General features: G+C 45.1%; 1 protein-coding gene across 3 annotated transcripts in view; it reads left to right on the top strand.

Moving 5' to 3' along the window:
* Window positions 1–13,591, top strand: part of LOC138951192 (uncharacterized) — a 521,013-nt gene that overhangs the window by 163,029 nt on the left and 344,393 nt on the right. The window lies entirely within an intron of this gene.

Below are 13,591 nucleotides of genomic sequence, written 5' to 3' on the forward strand. Positions count from 1 at the left end.
CAGCTTGGAGGCTTACACATTAATGAATAAGTTTGCTCATTAAAGTTGTCATTAAAATCGATTGTTCCCAAACAGATTTAAAAATGATTGCATCGTATTCTTCATGACATTCTGAATCTAAAAATATATACATATGTCCTGTTTACTCGTAAAACGTGATCACAATTAACGAAAATAGATTAATTAGTTTTACGATTAAAATGTAAGAAATCGATCCAAAAACGATTTCATCTTATTCTTTATCGTTTCCTGATTCCAAAAACATATAGATATGATAGGTTGTATTCAAAACAAGCTCAGAAAGTTAACACGAATACAGAAAAGCGCGCTTTCCTGCTTAGCACAATACGCTACCGCGCTATTCTGGCGTGTACGTGCATATAACTGCGTTTTGCACGTGGGAGGTGTGCGATTTCCTTCTTGCGGGGATTGACGAAGCTGTACTGTCTTGGTGAAAAAAATACAGTGCGTTCAGTTTCATTCCGTGAGTTCGACAGCTTGACTAAATGTAGTAATTTCGCCTTACGCGACTTGTTTTTACATTTAGTCAAGTTTTGACTAAATATTTTAAGGTAGAGGGGTGAATCGAGACGAGGGTCGTGGTGTGTGTGTGTGTGTGTGTGTGTGTGTGTGTGTGTGTGTGTGTGTGTGTGTGTGTGTGTGTGTGTGTGCGTGCGTGTGTGCGTCCGTGCGTGCGTGCGTGCGTGTGTGCGTGCGTGTGTGTGTGTGTGTGTGTGTGTGTGTGTGTGTATAGCGATTCAGAGTAAACTACTGGACCGATCTTTATGAATTTTTTCATGAGAGTTCCTGGGTATGATATCCCCAGACGTGTGTTTTCCATTTTTTTGATAAATATCTTTGATGACGTCATATCCGGCATTTTGTAAAAGTTGAGGCGGCACTGTCACACCCTCATTTTTCAATCAAATTGATTGACATTTTGGCCAAGCAATCTTCGACGAAGGCCGGACTTTGATATTGCATTTCAGCTTGGAGGCTTAAAAATTAATTCATGACCTTGGTCTTTAAAAATCTGAAAATTGTAATTACAATTATTTTGTTATAAAACGATTCAAAATTACGTTTATCGTATTTTGCATTATTTTTTAATTCCAAAAACATATAAATATGTTATATTCCGATTAAAAACAAGCTCCGAAAATTAAAAATATAAAAATTATGATTAAAATAAAAATTCCGAAATCGATTTAAAAACAATTTTATCTTATTTCTTGTCGGTTCCTGATTCCAAAAACATATAGATATGATATGTTTGGATTAAAAACACGTTCAGATATTTAAAAAGAATAGAGATATAGAAAAGCGTGCTATCCTCCTCAGCGCAACCGCTACCGCGCTTTTCTGGATTGTTAATTTCACTGCGTTTGCCACGAGCGGTGGACAGACGATGCTACGAGTGTACGGTCTTGCGGAAAAAATGCAATGCGTTCAGTTTCATTCTGTGAGTTCGACTGAGCTTGACTAAAAATGTTGTATTTTCGCCTTACGCGACTTGTTATGTTTTACATTTAGTCAAGTTATATAGAGACGGGGAATCGAGACGAGGGTTGTGGTGATGTGTGTGTGTGTGTGTGTGTGCGTGTGTGTGTGTGTGTGTGTGTGTGTGTGTGTGTGTGTGTGTTTGTGTGTGTGTGGGTTTCTGTGTGTGTGTGTGTGTGTGTGTGTGTGTGTGTGTGTGTGTGTGTGTGTGTGTGTGTGTGTGTGTGTGTGTGTGTGTGTGTGTAGATCGGTTCCGATAAAACTACTGAACCGATATGCCTGAAACTTAACATGAGAATTCCTTAGTATAATTTCCCCCGACTTTTTTTTTTTTTTTTTAAAGTGTCTTTGATAACGTCATACCGGCTTTTTGCGAAAGTCGAGGCGGACTGTCACGCTCTCATTTTCCAACTGATTTTGATGACAATTTTGTCAAATAATCTTCGACGAAGCCCGGACTTTGGTGTTGTATTTCAGCTTGGAGGCTTACAAATTAATAAATGAGTTTGCTCATTTAGGTTGTCATTGACATCACATTTTCGCAAACAGATTCAAAATTGATTACATCGTAATGTCCATCAAATTCTGAATAAAAAAATATATACATATGTCATGTTTACTCTTAAAATGTGATCATAATTAACGAAATTAGGTTAATTAGTACTGTACTTCTTCTTCTTCTTCGTCGTTCGCTCAGACAGCAACTCCGGAGGCCCTGATGAAGGCTGCTGTACGCCGGAGGCTCTCCATGGGTCCATAGAGTTTGTCCCTCATCGGTGTGTCTGTACTACGAACAACATTTAAGAAATTGATCCAAATTTTGTTTCATCTGATCCTTAATCATTTCGTGATTGCAAAAACATATATATATATTATATATAGGATATGTTTTATTTAAAACATGCTCAGAAAATTAAAAAAAATACAGTAAAGCGCGCTTTCCTGCTCAACGCAATACGCTACCGCGCTATTCTGGCTTGTTGCTTTCACTTCGTTGTACACGTGAAAAGTGTGCGACTTCCTGTCTTGTCTTGGTTAAAAAATGAAGTGCGTTCAGTTTCATTCCGTGAGTTCGACAGCTTGACTAGATGTAGTAATTTCGCCTTACGCGACTTGTTTTCTTTTGATTCCTAATCATTTAGCAGATTTGCAAAGTGTTAACTGAGTACTCTTCCTTCGAACAGACTGTTTGTATCCTTGGCACAAAGGGTCAAAAATCCAAAAAATAAGCCCTTAAAAAAATATGCCCCTATTTTTGAAAATATGCCCTCAAATATTTACAGCCATAAGAAAATAAGGGCATAATGAAATAAGTCCTTTTTTCTGTTAAGGCCTTACAGAAATAAGGCCTTGTTTCTGTTATGACCTTAAAAAAATATACCCATAAAAAAGAAACCCTTAAAAAAATATGCCCATATTTTTCTGCTCATCGCTACTGCGCATCCTGACATTCGAAAGCGCGCACAAACTCGCCTCTCGTTCAAAACATCCGTCATAACATCGAGCGGATGCATGTTTGTTATGAGATCTCTGCGCATGTGCGGCGCAGCCGAATTCTATTCAGCTTCATGATTGGTAACAAAAATAAGGCCTTATTTTTTATGCCCTTATTTTTTTATGCCCTTATTTTTTTTAAGGCCTTACAGAAATAAGGCCTTATTTCTAGTAAGGCCTTATTTAATTATTTTTATGCCCATATTTTTGTAAGGGCTTAAAGATTTTAGGCCTTAATCATGGAAAATAAGGCCTTATTTTAGAAATAAGGGCTTATTTTCACAAATATGGGCATATTTTCAAAAACAAGGCCTTATTTTTTTAAGGGCTTATTTTTTGGATTTTTGACCCTTTGTGCCACGGATATGTTTGCTTGTGTATCCCGATAGATGTTTCAGCGCGCACGCGTGCGTGTGTGTGCGTGTGTGTGTATTTGTGTGCATTCTGGCTTGTCGCTTTCACTTCGTTTTGCACGTGAAAAGTGCGCGACTTCCTTCTCACAGGGATTGACGGTGTGTGTGTGTATGTGTGTGTGTGTGTGTGTGTGTGTGTGTGTGTGTGTGTGTGTGTGTGTGTGTGTGTGTGTGTGTGTGTGGGTTGACCACAGTGCTTTTGCAGGTGAAAAAGGAGAGATATAATGATCATATAGGACAGTATACTGTGTGTCGCTTTGAAATCACCTGGCACTTTATTGAATTTTGACAGAACGGCTACAATGACGGCGATTGAAGTCAGTGCCAACTTGTTAGAATCTTGCTCAAAAGCAGACTCTGCAAAAAGGTTTTCACTGATCAGTTTTAGATCGCACATTGTCAAGTACGCACGGTGCCGAAGAGCTGAACATTGACACGGTGACCGAGTTCCTTCGCTTCTTAGCTGTCAAACACGTTAGCTTGCCTGTAGGTTTTGGTTAGAGAGAGGGAGAGAGAGAGAGAGAGAGAGCGAGAGAGAGAGCGAGAGAGAGAGAGAGAGAGAGAGAGAGAGAGAGGGAGGGAGGGAGGGACGGAGGGACGGAGGGAGGGACGGACGGACGGACGGACAGACGGACAGATATACGTACAAATTCAAAGGGTGGCTAAAGATTGGTTTGCATGATTTGAACATTGATTGAGGGGTGTACACAAAACAGGGACTGTTGCCTTAGATTTGTTTGTATACAGATGAACAGGGTGTTAGGAAACGCTGCCGTTGCTGAGCTTTGGTTCGGTTTTGTGTGTTGCATGTGGTTGACTTATTTGTACTTTGTGGGAAAGTACCGATATTATATTTTGTAAACACAATATTTATGCTTGGACGAGAATGCAGGTGAACTTTCTAGTCCTGTCAAAACAAGTTGTTTACCATGCTGATTTAGTGTGAGTTCGTGGCGTTCGATCGGATTAAGGGCGTCGGCACCTTTTGATGTACGTCACAGAGAACGTCACCATTCTAGTCCATGGGCGGTTCGCATATAATGTAGTTGTATCATGTTCGGTCTGGAATATTCTCGAGATTGAGTATTTACTATATATGCCAGCGCGATTTGAATGTTAAAAAAGCTTCTATTTGAGTTCTGCTACGTTGTGCAGTTGTATGTATTGAATGCTGAATAAATCCTCGAACTCAATTTGACGAGTTGTTTTCTGTTGCTGCGAAGACGGGCGACGTAGAATAAAAGAACACAACTATACGACGTTTGAGAACTTGTGGCAATCTCAAGTGTCGTGTAACAATTGGGGGCCAAGCCGGGATCTACGTTTAACGCCAAGGGTTTTCCAGCAACAAGGACTAGTGTCAAGACAGTCACAGGAGGTAGCCATCAATCGGGTGTATCCTGAGGGATCAGTATTGAGACTACGGAACCGTGGATTCGGTGTGACTGTGGGAAGAGTTTGGTAATCGCCGCAGCTCGATACGGTGAGCGACGCCGGAGTGTATCGGGATTACAGAGGTTAGCTGCCGTTTGGACGAGACGGACTTCGTCGCGGAGCTAGTGCATTAATACTACGAAATACGACTGAGGTACGTCGCGTACGTATCGTGAGCAGAGTGCGCCGTCACGTTAGACGAGGAGGGTGGCAGCCTGCGTCTACGAAGGTGAACAGCGTGAGCGTGAAGAAAGACAAGCGCAGCGTGAAGATAAAGAAAGACAGGCGCAGCGTGAAGAAAGAGAAAGAGAAGCACAGCGTGAAGAAAGGCAAATTGAGCTGAAACGCTTAGAGCTCCAGATAGAAATGGAGACGAAACGCTTAGAGCTTCAGACAGAAATGGTGCGTGTTCAAAGTGAGCACGAGGCACCACGCCAAAGAGATAACCAGCAGCAAATGTTACACAGGGCACCGAAACTTCCAGCATTCGCTGACGGGAAGGACCAGATCGACTGCTACCTTGCAAGATTCGAGAGGTTCGCTGAGAGTGCTAGATGGCAGCGCGACGACTGGGCGATTCTACTCAGCGCACATTTGACTGGGGCAGCACTTGAGGTCTACGCTAGACTCTCAAACGATGACGCCAGAGACTATGATGTACTGAAGGAAGCTCTGTTGCGTTGCTACAACTTCACTGAAAGGGGCTACCGTCAACGCTTCCGCGAATGCCAGCCATTGTCTGGAGAGACACCGAGCCAGTTTGTGGAGCGCCTGTCGTCATACCTGCAGAAGTGGGTGGAGTTATCAGGTGAAGAGCAGTCATACGAGAGTCTGCGGGACTTGATCGTGAAGGAGCAGTTCCTTAATGCCTGCCCGAAGGACCTGGCGACCCGCTTGGAAGAGCAAAAACTGCGGGGTTTGAAGGACATTACTGATCAATCAATCAATCAATGAGGCTTATATCGCGCATATTCCGTGGGTACAGTTCTAGGCGCTCTGCAGTGATGCCGTGTGAGATGAAATTTTATACGGCCAGTAGATTGCAGCCATGTCGGCGCATATTTACCTTTCACGGCCTTATTCCAAGTCACACGGGTATGGTAGACAATTATTAACTGTGCCTAAGCAATTTTGCCAGGAAAGACCCTTTTGTCAATCGTGGGATCTTTAACGTGCACACCCAATGTAGTATACACGGGGGGTGGTTCGGACACCGTAGAGAGTCTGCACACAAAGTTGACTCTGTGAAATAAATTTCCGCCGAACCTGGGATCGAACTCGCGCTGACAGCGGCCAAGTGAATACAAATCCAGCGCGCTACCAACTGAGCTATATCCCCGCTGATGCTGCTGAGCGTTATCTCATTGCTCATGGAAGGACCCTGGGGACGTCAAAGTCATCAAAACCTTTCCAGAAGAGCGGGAACCAGGGAAACCAACCTGCCAAGGGACACACTGAGTCCGCACCATCATCCAATGAAGGGCAGAACATAACGTGTTTCCATTGCAATGCCAAGGGCCACCGAGTCGCCAACTGTCCCCAAAAGAAAAATAACGGACATGTCAATGACAAAGCGCAAGAACATCGACGGAGATATTACGACAACAAGAGGCAAACGAGTGGCTCGAACCAACAAGTATGTGCGAGCAGCGTCATACTTCCAAGGGCTGCCGAGCAAGTGGCTACACCATCGGACGTGGAAGAATGTATATCTGATGGCCAGCTTCTACTCGCCAATGGCAGGTCAATCTCTGTCGTCGCCAGCGCAGCTGTGTCAGTGTCGAACATGCCCGTGTCGAAGGGATTTGTTGAGAAGCAGGAAGTGACTGTTCTCAGAGATTCGGGCTGCAATGGAGTCATTGTCAAAGAGGATCTGGTGCCAACAGAGAAATTCACTGGTGACTTCAAGTGGACGCTCATGGCTGACAGCAAATGCGTGAAGGCACCAGTGGTAAAAATCCAGATCGATACTCCATACTTCACCGGTGAAGTTGAGGCCGTCTGCCTGAAGAAGCCCTTGTACGATCTACTAATTGGGAACATTGGGGGTGCGAGACGTCCTGATGACCCTGATGTCGAATGGAGAATGGGCGCAGCTCAGCCTGCTGTTGAGGAGGAAGACCCACTGCCATTCGCGAATGAAGATATCAGCGAACTGTTACGAGATGACAGAGCAACTGTGCATCGCCGCGACCAGCCGCAGGTTGTAAGCGCTGTGACGACCAGAGCCCAGGCGAAGAAGGACAAAACAACTACGCCACTCAGGGTCACCAACAGTTCTGCAACTGCTGTCGTGGACAGGGATCGGCTGATTCAGCTACAGGAAGCTGATTTGACCTTGACAAAGTACAGGAGTCGTCCTGTCAAGGAGATGACTAAGGGCGAAGGCACTGTGCACTTTGAAGTAAAGGCCAAGATCCTGTACAGAGTGTTCCAGCACCCGAGAGTCAACGGTGGGAAGCCATTACGTCAAGTTCTGGTGCCTCAACCACTTAGGCGCCAGGTGATGGAGGTGGCCCACGACTCTATTATGGGAGGTCACCTGGGTGTCAAGAAGACATCGGACAGAATCCAGGCTGCGTTTTACTGGCCAGGACTGCATGCAGATGTGACTCGATTCTGCCGATCGTGCGATATTTGCCAGAAAACCATACCTCGAGGAAGGGTCCCGAAAGTGCTGTTGCAGAAGATGCCTTTGATCGACCGACCTTTCAAGAGGGTGGCCATTGACCTCATCGGCGAGATAAAACCGCCAAGTGAAGCGGGTCATCGTTGGGTACTGACCCTGGTAGACTATGCAACCAGGTACCCAGAAGCCGTGCCTCTGAAGAAAATTGACACCGAGACTGTTGCCGAGGCACTTGTGGACATTTTCAGCAGAATTGGGGTTCCTGAAGAGATCCTCACAGACCTGGGGACACAGTTTGTCTCTGAATGCATGGAAGAGGTCAACAGGCTGCTGAGCATTCGTCACTTGACTACGACACCCTATCACCCGATGTGCAATGGGCTGGTCGAAAAATTCAATGCGACGCTGAAGTCCACGCTGAAGACACTATGCAGTGAGCAGCCAAGGCAGTGGCATCGCTACATCAATGCCTTGCTGTTTGCATACAGGTAGGTGCCACAAGAGTCCACTGGATTCTCCCCGTTCGAGCTGATGTACGAGCGGACCGTGAGAGGCCCGATGCAAATACTAAAGGAATTGTGGACGAAAGATGTGGACACACCTGAAGTGAAGAACAGTTACCAGTACGTGTTTGAGTTGCGAGAGAAACTGGAGGAGACTCTCGAGATTGCTAGAGAAAACTTGAGAAAGTCTCAGGATAGTGTAAAGCACTACTACGACCGCAAAGCCGTAAACAGGAAGTTTACACCAGGTAACAAAGTGCTGATACTGCTTCCCACTGATCACAACAAACTACTGATGCAGTGGAAAGGCCCATACGAGGTTGAGGCCGTGGTAGGGATCAACGACTACAAGGTGAATGTCGGCAAGAAGTCCAAGATCTACCACGCTAACCTCCTGAAACTGTATGTGGAGAGACCTCCGGAAGCAGTACAGGTCGCAGCAAGTGCGGAAGAACCAGCCGAACTAGACGAGTTCGACGGTGAGGAACTACTGGAGTTGGGAGACCTCCACAAGAAAGAGGGAGTGGATGACGTCAAGTTAGGACCTGACCTGACAGAAGACCAGCAGAAGGAGCTGCATGATTTTATGGGCGACTTCACCCATAGGTTCTCTGATGTTCCAGGCTCTACGTCCTTGGTTGAACATGAAGTCCACCTCACATCTGACGTTCCTGTTCGCTCGAAACCATACCCTATCCCGTTTCAGGCTCGGGAATCCTTGAAGAAGGACATCGACAACATGTTGAAGATGGGGGTCATCCGTGAGTCATCATCCCCTTACTCATCTCCCGTTGTTGTTGTCAAGAAGAAAGACGGCACAAACAGGGTATGCATTGACTTCAGGAAAGTCAATAAGATCACCGTGTTTGACCCTGAACCAATGCCGACGGCAACTGATCTATTCCGACAGTTAACCGGCAGTAAGATCTTCTCAAAGATCGATCTCAGCAAGGGATATTGGCAGATTCCTGTGCGCGAAGAGGACATACCAAAGACCGCCTTTGCAACTCCAGACGGAACGTATGAGTGCCTGCGGATGCCTTTTGGCATGGTGAACAGTGGTGCTACCCTGAAGAGGGGAATGCGAAAAATGCTCAAAGGAATGAAGAATGTTGTGTACTACTGGGATGATCTGCTAGTCCACACGGAGACCTTTGCGGAGCATCTGGAGACTTTGAGGGAACTGTTTTCCCGCCTGACAAAAGCCAATCTGACCGTGAGACCCAGCAAGTGCATTTTGGGGACCGACAACGTTGACTTCATAGGTCATTCACTGAAGGAAGGTCAAAAGGGGCTTTTGTTGGAAAACGTCACCAAGATCCTCAATGCGCCACGTCCTGAAACCAAGAAGCAGGTGCGATCCTTCCTTGGATTGGCTGGGTACTACAGAGAGTTCATTCCAAACTTCGCCGCCATAACGGCGCCTTTGTCGGACATGACCCGAAAAGGATGCCCCAACCGAATACTCTGGGGACCAGCTCAGGAGAAGGCATACCAGACCGTGCGCGACCTGATGTCACGAGACCCGGTGCTACGCCTTCCTGATACTGCCAAAGAGTTCATCTTGCGTACAGACGCATCGGACGAAGGGATCGGCGCCATGCTGATGCAAGAGCATGGAGGTAAACCATTTCCGGTCAGCTATGCCAGCAAGAAGCTGTCAGGAGCCGAGAAGAACTACTCGACCATGGAGAAAGAGTGTTTAGCCATCGTGTGGGGAATCAAGAAATTTGAACTCTACCTCCAAGGGGTGAAATTCGTGCTTCAGACTGATCACAAACCCCTCACCTACCTGAACTCTGCGAAGTTTGTGAATAATCGTATCATGAGGTGGGTGATGTACTTGCAGAACTTTGATATGCGAGTGGAATCGATCAAGGGTTCAGACAATGTTGGAGCAGATTTTCTCAGCCGAGTATGTGAGTAAAACTGTGTTCATTCTCCAACAGACTGATGTACATACCTGGATTTCAATCTGTTATGTATACATAATATGTGTATAGGTAGCGTTTCAATGATTGAAAGAAATTAGGTAAATTTCTTCTGGTGTTGGGGGTAATGTTAGGAAACGCTGCCGTTGTTGAGCTTTGGTTCGGTTTTGTGTGTTGCATGTGGTTGACTTATTTGTACTTTGTGGGAAAGTACCGATATTATATTTTGTAAACACAATATTTATGCTTGGACGAGAATGCAGGTGAACTTTCTAGTCCTGTCAAAACAAGTTGTTTACCATGCTGATTTAGTGTGAGTTCGTGGCGTTCGATCGGATTAAGGGCGTCGGCACCTTTTGATGTACGTCACAGAGAACGTCACCATTCTAGTCCATGGGCGGTTCGCATATAATGTAGTTGTATCATGTTCGGTCTGGAATATTCTCGAGATTGAGTATTTACTATATATGCCAGCGCGATTTGAATGTTAAAAAAGCTTCTATTTGAGTTCTGCTACGTTGTGCAGTTGTATGTATTGAATGCTGAATAAATCCTCGAACTCAATTTGACGAGTTGTTTTCTGTTGCTGCGAAGACGGGCGACGTAGAATAAAAGAACACAACTATACGACGTTTGAGAACTTGTGGCAATCTCAAGTGTCGTGTAACACAGGGGCAGGACCAACATATTGGGGTGTTGAGGGTTGGTAGGGGAGTGGGGGGAGGGGGGGGGGGGGGTGGCCCAAAGCGGGACTGCAGCTGGGTTTGTATGATTTGATAATGTGTACTCATAATGACATGGGTTCTAATGGACATATGCACACGTAAGTGTGCAGTTCAACATAGCAAGTCCCTTTACGTTTGAAGGCTGTGTTTGCATTATGCGCTGTGTATCAAGTTTTAGAAATATAAGATGACTGCCATATTTTTGTTGCTTCTAAGTTTCCCTTGCTCCACACACAGTTCTACTGGCGACATAGTGCATGGTTCTTTACATGGTCTACTGGCGACATAGAGCATGGTTCTTTAAATGGTCTACTGGCGACATAGTGCATGGTTCTTTACATGGTCTACTGGCGACATAGTGCATGGTTCTTTAAATGGTCTACTGGCGACATAGTGCATGGTTCTTTACATGGTCTACTGGCGACATAGTGCATGCTTCATTACATGGTCTACTGGCGACATAGTGCATGCTTCCTTACATGGTCTACTGGCGACATAGTGCATGCTTCTTTAAATGGTCTACTGGCGACATAGTGCATGCTTCTTTACATGGTCTACTGGCGACATAGTGCATGCTTCTTTACATGGTCTACTGGCGACATAGTGCATGCTTCTTTACATGGTCTACTGGCGACATAGTGCATGCTTCTTTACATGGTCTACTGGCGACATAGTGCATGCTTCATTACATGGTCTACTGGCGACATAGTGCATGCTTCTTTACATGGTCTACTGGCGACATAATGCATGCTTCTTTACATGGTCTACTGGCGACATAGTGCATGCTTCATTACATGGTCTACTGGCGACATAGTGCATGCTTCTTTGCATGATCTACTGGCGACATAGTGCATGCTTCTTTACATGGTCTACTGGCGACATAGTGCATGGTTCTCCACACACAGTTCTACTGGCGACATAGTGCATGGTTCTCCACATACAGTTCTACTGGCGACATAGTGCATGGTTCTCCACATACAGTTCTACTGGCGACATAGTGCATGGTTCTCCACATACAGTTCTACTGGCGACATAGTGCATGGTTCTTTACATGGTCTACTGGCGACATAGTGCATGCTTCATTACATGGTCTACTGGCGACATAGTGCATGCTTCTTTACATGGTCTACTGGCGACATAGTGCATGGTTCTTTACATGGTCTACTGGCGACATAGTGCATGCTTCATTACATGGTCTACTGGCGACATAGTGCATGGTTCTCCACATACAGTTCTACTGGCGACATAGTGCATGGTTCTTTACATACAGTTCTACTGGCGACATAGTGCATGGTTCTTTAAATGGTCTGTTGTGGAGGATGTTGTTTGATGCCATGTATGTTATGTACTTTATGTCTATAACACTTTCTTGTTTGTATAAGGACCTGCACATCTTGAGTCTTGTGAATGGTATGACGAGCAGAAGGTTCAACAGTTACTATTGTTTGTTTAAATAAATACGAATTTAGTCTAACACTGAGTGTGTCAGTGTGACACTGAAGCTTGGGTGCGCGCCGAGTACGAGTGTAGCTATGATTTATTAATCCAGTCTGGGTTTTTTCTCTCACACAAGTTTACTACATTGAGTACCTTCTCTTTGGTGCGAATACATCCAACCCCACACACATGTTAAATCCTGAAACCAGCACATTGAAGTCCGCTGTTGTATGCCTTTCATTGGCTTTGCGTTCATCTTCAGAACGACCTCTCTCCGCAATCCATTGGACAGAATACAGAATCTTGAATTGCCCAAGGTTGGGAATTTGTCTTGACAATTGCGGTTAAGAAACATTCACTCCAGCTATATATGTACACCAACACTCACATCCATAAAAAAAAAGATCAACGACATGAACATAAACAAGACATTGGACAGCAATCAAGTCGTTACGATCTTTTTCTTCTTTTTCTTTGTTCATGGGCTGAAACTCCCACGTTCACTCATGTTTTTGCATGAGTAGGTTTGTACGTGTATGACCGTTTTTACCCCGCCTTTCAGGCAACATACGCCGCTTTCGGGGGAAGCATGCTGGGTATTTGTGTGTTTCTATAACCCAACGAACTCTGACATGGATTACAGGATCTTTTCCGTGCACACTTGGCCTTGTGCTTGCGTGTACACACGAAGGAGGATAAGACACTAACAGGTCTGCACATAAGTGGACCTGGGAGATCGGAAAAATCTCTACCATTAAGCCACCAGGGGGCCGCGGCCGGGATTCGAACTCACGACCTTCTGATTCGGAGGCTGATGTCTTACCACTACTCCACTGCGGCCGTCAGTCGTTACGATCATTCTTGTACGATTAACAAACAGTCCTTTCAAACAGGACATACACAACCACGCATACAACACACAACACACAACACACAACACACAACACACAACACACAACACACAACACACAACACACAACACACACCACACAACACCCAACACACAACACACACCACACAACACACAACACACACCGCAACATCGTGTCGCCATAGGCCGGCGCCATCTTGTGTATTATAACACGTCGTGCGTACATAGAATTTGGCAAACGCGTGACTGACCTAAAGACGCTCTCACAGAAGCCTACTTTAAGTTTTCCGTCGCTTCACTTTGTCGGGATTGCATAATGCTTTGACCGGACGTCAATCCACGATGACAAACTCCAAGTTTCAAATGGAAGCCTATCAATACTTCGCATAACTTAGGGTCTCGGCCTTCTATACTTCTTAGTTGTAACATAACTTAGGGTCTCGGCCTTCTATACTTCTTAGTTGTAACATAACTTAGGGTCTCGGCCTTCTATACTTCTTAGTTGTAACATGACTTAGGGTCTCGGCCTTCTATACTTCTTAGTTGTAACATGACTTAGGGTCTCGGCCTTCTATACTTCTTAGTTGTAACATGACTTAGGGTCTCGGCCTTCTATACTTCTTAGTTGTAACATGACTTAGGGTCTCGGCCTTC

This window comes from Littorina saxatilis, linkage group LG16 (genome assembly GCF_037325665.1).
Source record: "Littorina saxatilis isolate snail1 linkage group LG16, US_GU_Lsax_2.0, whole genome shotgun sequence".
Classification (NCBI taxonomy): Eukaryota; Metazoa; Mollusca; class Gastropoda; order Littorinimorpha; family Littorinidae; genus Littorina; species Littorina saxatilis.